Raw genomic sequence first — 6,137 nt, 5'->3', positions numbered from 1 at the left:
TTACTTTTAAAATGATTATTCTCAACTTGAGGCATAATCTACAAGATCTGTGCTCTTCAAAATATCAATGTCATGAAAGACAAATAAAAGCTGATGAAGTGTTTCAGGTCAAAAATGGGTAGAGTGACAAATAAATGTAAAAAACAACACTGGGTTTTTTTTTTTTTGCTATAAAAGACACTAATGGAAAAAGTGGTGAGATATGAATAAGGCCTGGATATTAGATAACAGTCTCACATCAATATTAATTTGCTAATTATGATAATTGTGTGTGATTCTGTAAGATAATATCCTAATTTGGGACTATGTAGATATTCATTTCAATTAATACTTATCCTTGAAGTATTTAGGGTTAAAGGTAGCATTGTGTATGCAACTCACCCTCCGATAGTTCAGGAAAAGATTACACATACAAAGAGAAAGAAGAATAAAGCAGTGTGATCCATATCTGAGGATCTGGTGTGAAGCTGTTTGGAAATCATTGTATTATTCTTTCCTGTAAGTTGAAAATTATGTCAAGTACAAAACTGAAGTAATGAAAGATGGCTTTTAAATCTTAAAACATGTTTAACATGGTCTTATTAACATTATATAAATACTGCAAGGCACCACCATAAACACTTAGGATAGTGCTTTTCCCAAAGCTTTTTATTTTGTATTGGGGTAAATCTAATTAACAATGTTGTCATAGTTTCAGGTAAACAGTGAAGGGACTTAGCATACACAGTCATGTCTGCATTCTCCCTCAAACACCCCTCCCATACAGGCTGCCATATAGCATTGAGCCGAGTTCCATGTGCTATACAGTAGGTCCTTGGCGGTTACCCATTTTAAATATAACAGTGTGTACATGTCCATCCCAAACCCCCTCACTATCCCTTCCCTCCATCTTCCCCACCACCATCCCCGCCTCAGCAACCAGAAGTTCATTCTCTGTCAGTCTGTTTCTGTTTTGTAAATCATTCATCTAATTACTGATAATATGTGTTTTCCTTTTCATGACATATACTAAAATCCTAATGGTGAAACCTGATTTTGAATTTATAGTAAGAAATGAGCTAACTAGTCTTACTATTATATATATATATATATCACCAGGAGCAGCAAATCCTGCCCGTCATCCAACAGCAAGAATTGTCCCCTAAGAGAGCTGATTTACACAGCAGGACATCAAATAGATGATAAAGGCACAGAATATTGGTGAGCAATTTAAAGGAATACTATCATTTTTACCACTGTACATTTGAATATCACTTTTCTTTTTTTTCTAAGTATTTTTGCCCATATTATCTCATTGTATACCCTGCCTTATATTTAAAACTTGCCGTTTTTCAAGTGGCCATTTTCACAGCTAGATGGGATTTTTTAAAAATCTATGTATATTTGAAGCTGGTTAAAAACATCTATAATCTGAGAAAGACCTCTTATTGACTGGAGCTAGAAAAGGAAGAAGGGGATTTTATTATTCTCAAAACTCCTGGAAATTTGATGTTGCTTATTGTCAGTCTATATCACAATGCTGAAATCCAGCACTTGCTCTGGGCAGTCTGTCTACGATAAATAATTTTTAGTCATGAAAAGAATGGGCTTCCCTGGTGGCTCAGACAGTAAAGAATCTGCTTGCAAAGTGGGAGACCTGGGTTCGCTCCCTGGGGTGGGAAGATCCCCTGGAGGAGGGCATGGCGACCCTCTCCGGTATTCTTGCCTGGAAAATCCCCATGGACAGAGGAGCCTGGTGGGCTATAGTCCATTGGGTTGCAAAGAGTTGGGCATGACTGAGCGACTTAAACTTTCACCTTCACCCTCACCAAGTTCTGTGTCACACCCATCCATACAATATATCATGTTAGCTCCTTTTTTTTTTTTTCACGAAGGGCATGTCCAGACACGGTATGAAGGGCTGGGAAGAGGGGTGTCATTACAGATCAGTTGGTTGGAACACCTACCAGTTAGGGCAGGTTTGTGAGTATGAGCCTCAGGCACAATGGATCTGTTCTCTGTTCCACGGCTCCCAACTACATCCCCGGCATCTACCTACACAAATTCAATCAAGATCAGAACGACTATATACCTTGTTGTGGGTGGATCAGCCTTTGCATATCACCAGACTTGAGAAGTAGTTGCCTAATCATCTATCATCTCCATAAATAAAAGACATGTATCCAAAGAATGAAAAAATTATTTTTGTTGTTACACAACACTTGCCAAATTAGAAATTATCTCCCAGTTCTAAGCATCTCTCAACTAAATGATACATGCATTTCAGGGTATACTAAGAAGGGAAACAGAAGAAAGGGTAATATTTCAGAAGATTTTTTAAAAGGAGAAAGCTGAGAAAGAGTAATAATTGGAATTTTTCATGGAGGTTATTCTTTCTGTTTATGAAAATGAAAGTATCAGTTGCTCAACTGTATCTAACTCTTTGCGACCCCATGGACTGTAGCCCGCCGGGCTCCTCTGTCCATGGGATTTCCCAGGCAAGAATACTGGAGTGGGTAGCCATGCCCTTCTCCAGGGGATCTTTCCCACCCAGGGATCAAACCCAGGTCTCCCACATTTCAGGCAGATTCTTTACCATTCGAGCCACTTATAATTGTTTATAATTTTCCTAATATTCATAATACTAGGTTTAGATTTGGAATTCCCCACCGCAAGTGTCTCTTGATCCTTCTCCAGAATTTCATATGCAGTATTTGATTATACAACAATCAAAATTTAGAGCGCATTGCATGCAAAGTACAAAAGTAAAACATCAACACTAACTGGAAACACCTGATAAAATACAGGTACTTCGTTCTTCCCTTGTACTTTTCAGTCTTTTCTAAGGAGAACACCATAAACTACAACTAGGGGAAAAAACCATTTAAACCGCCTGCTAGTCAAGACAATGCCATTTCATATGTTCCAGAGTCTAACACAGGTGTTGCTTCTCCTCTCCTTCTTCCACTCTTCAGACAGCCAGATTTGGAGATGAGATGCTTTACTTTGATGGCAGGCCAACACCAAATTAAACTACTCCTGAATTTCACAAGTCTAACGTTTCAAATGAGAGATTTCAGCTCACTCCACACAGTTTAACACACTTGTGCTTGATGAAGCATTGCTGATAGAATAATTAGCTTGAATAATGTGTGAGAGGGTAAAGACAGCTTTTTAGGCAGTTGCTCACCGTCCTTCCCTCTGTGCCCTTACAAACGAATGTGTAAGAGGTAAAGAGAGAGAAGGGCCTTTCCTTTGACCCAGCACAGGATCTCTGCAGCAGTGTGCAGTGTTTAGAAAGGAATGCACACGGAGAGGTAGCCAGCTAGCCAGATCAAACCTCGTGCTCAGCCAGAAGCAACATTTTGAAGCCAGACTACCATCGTATCGCATCTTACAAATCTTATCTAGTGGTCCGTCTTTAGCCTTCATACCTGTGACAGAAAAAAAAGGTGTGGACGTGGGTGTACTTGAACAGCCATTTAAGCTATGGTTTCTATTAGTATTTTTAAAATCTACCTTCCTGCAACCAATCCTTTTACTTTGCTGGTTAATTTTAACACCATCTTTAGGAGGTTATAGCTAATGGAGAGCGTAAGAGAGCAGACACAAGTAAAATGTAGCACTTCTCTGGCTAATCCGGAACTGCCAGTCACAGCTCAATCCAATACAGTTACCACCCCCAGGCCTGGGTGTGCAGGCTTATTTTGGAGTTAGACCCAGCTGGGGCTTGAAACCGGCTCCAGACGTTTCATAGCATTGCCAGATGGTGGGATCCTCTAGGAAGCAGTTCTCCTGTGGGATTTTTACTCCCTAACCAGGTCTTTGAACATAATCTGCTTTCTCACCCAGGCACCAGCAAACTCAGCCTTCTCATTCCTAACTAATCTGCTCTCTATATCTCTACTCAAGGAAGAAATGAGGAAAGAGAAAAACCAGGGAGAGAGAGAGGAAGAGAGGGAAAGATTAAGGTCTCCTATTTCCTGGACATGCTAATAGAAGCCAGTATTCTTTTTCTTCTTGGTCATCATGATTTCTACCCTCACCCCAAGTGCTGCTTTTCCTATTTTTAGCTTTGTTTTAAGAAACCCTTCTCCTCTTCAGTCTTATCTGATGATTCAATTTCAAAACCCACTGACATCTTTACCAACCGTCCCACAGTCAAAGCATGGTCTGGGTTTGTATTAAGAAATATCCCTGGCAAGCCAAAAATATGCTATTTTTAAAGTAGTTTCTCCACAGCATGAGTATTTGGTTTCGGTGTTCGGTTGTTTTGGGTTTACGTTTCATTTTTTAATTTTTGTTCTTGGCCAATTGATATGTCTCCCTTTCCATTCATTTTCAAGCCTCGTCCCCACTGATTCTGTGAGCGCCCCCAAATTTTGTGCACCAAATTCTCTTTTGCTTTAATTAGACAACTTTTGGTTCACTGGCACTGGTTTAGCCAGCGTGGTCACTCAATAAGCAAAAATGTTTACTGATACACTTGGCCTCTGTCTTGCCCCTCACCTCTTCTCCCAGTTCTAAAATTTCTATAGATTAAGCACAGATTAGATGACAATTACACAAATGTTATCTCCTAGATAAATTTCCTAGATCAGTAACTGAAATTAAGTGAATCAGGAACAAGAGTTGATACAAGACAGGACTGTTTCAGCAGCATATCTTGAGATGTATTATATATATATATATATATATACACACACACACGGCTGTGTTTGGTCTTAGTCACGGCACAGGGAATCTTCCTTGCATCATGTGGGATCTTTCCTTGTGGAGCAGGGACTCTCTAGTTTTAGTGCTAGGGCTCAGTACTTACAGGGCTAGGCAGTTGAGGTGCACTGGCTTCTTAGCTCCCCAGCATGTGGGATCTTAGTTCCCCCACCAGGGATGGAACTCATGTCCCCTGCATTGCAAAGCAGATTCTTAACCATTGGACCACCAGGGAAGTCTTGTGAGGTGTATTCTTAAAAGACACAAGGAAAGATATGTGTGTGCATGCCCTTCTGCAGCACTGGAGGTTGGGACGTGGTTTAGTTTTAGCCATCGTGGGCTTTAGTGAAAGACTGTGGTAGGATCCTGACTAGTAGTCTTTTCCTCTGATATTCTTACTTCTTTGTAAATAAATGTTAGCAGGACAGAAACAATCTGAATTCCGGGAAAGGGATAATGACGGAAGTCATCAGCAGGTGGTGACAGAGCTGGCTATATAGATCTCCTTACGTATACCATAAACCAGGTCATCCAAATGCTTTCTTGAAAACTACCTCTGCTGCTCTTCCCAGCAACCCTGGGGAAAGGCAGGACAGACACTATAGTCTCCATTTGCCTGATGAAACACTGAACCGCAGAGAGAAGTCAGTTTTCAAGGGTCCAAGGCTGAAAGCCACATCTCTGGCTTCTCCTATAAAGAAACCAAAGATATAGGCTGAGTAATGTGTTGGCTAAGAGAAACAAGTGGCAAATGAGGGAAGAGTTGGAGACTTTTAATTATTAATAGCTTCCATGGAGGTTCTGAGATGAGTCCCTTACCCTGAAGTTGAGGATAACACCTGGTTGTCTGAGAGAAAAGGCTGGCACTGGAGCAGGTGCTCAATTAATGTTTAATGAACAAATGAGACAGGGCATGAGACAAGGATGGGCAACCTGAGAGAGGGCCTTAGTGCCCTACCAGTGTTTTGATTCAGCACAACGGGTAAACAGAAGCCTTCGGAGAGGGTTCATAGAGAAAGCACTAGAGGAGAAACTCCCTGCCTTATTGAAGAACAACTGCACAAACTTTTATACTCAGATTTTGGGGTTTTTTTTTTTTTTCAACGACGAGATCTAAAATAATGAACAAGAATTCTGCCTTCCAACCAGTCACTGTGGCAAACCCCAGAGACAAGAGTTTTTTCAAGCTTTGGAGCTGCTCTGCCTTCACCCCAGAAACGTGCTATTGGAGCGACCCAAGGCTTCTAAAGAATAGCAGCAGCTTGCAGACGATTAATCACTGTAAATTCAAGCCCGTCAGAAAGGCTCAGGAGCTGCAGGCGGTCGCGGACTCGGAGCAGCGTCGCCCAGCGGGCAGACGCAGCGGCTGCGCTCCGAGGCCTCCCTCCTCTCCACAGCGTTCCGGCGCCTGGGAGCTGCCACCTCCGGGGCGGCCGGCGTCGGGG

The sequence above is a fragment of the Bos grunniens genome, chromosome 23 (genome assembly GCF_055505025.1).
Source record: "Bos grunniens cultivar Pamir isolate PY7600 chromosome 23, Bosgru_T2T1.0, whole genome shotgun sequence".
NCBI classification, from domain to species: Eukaryota; Metazoa; Chordata; class Mammalia; order Artiodactyla; family Bovidae; genus Bos; species Bos grunniens.
Note: the sequence above shows the minus strand (reverse complement) of the source record.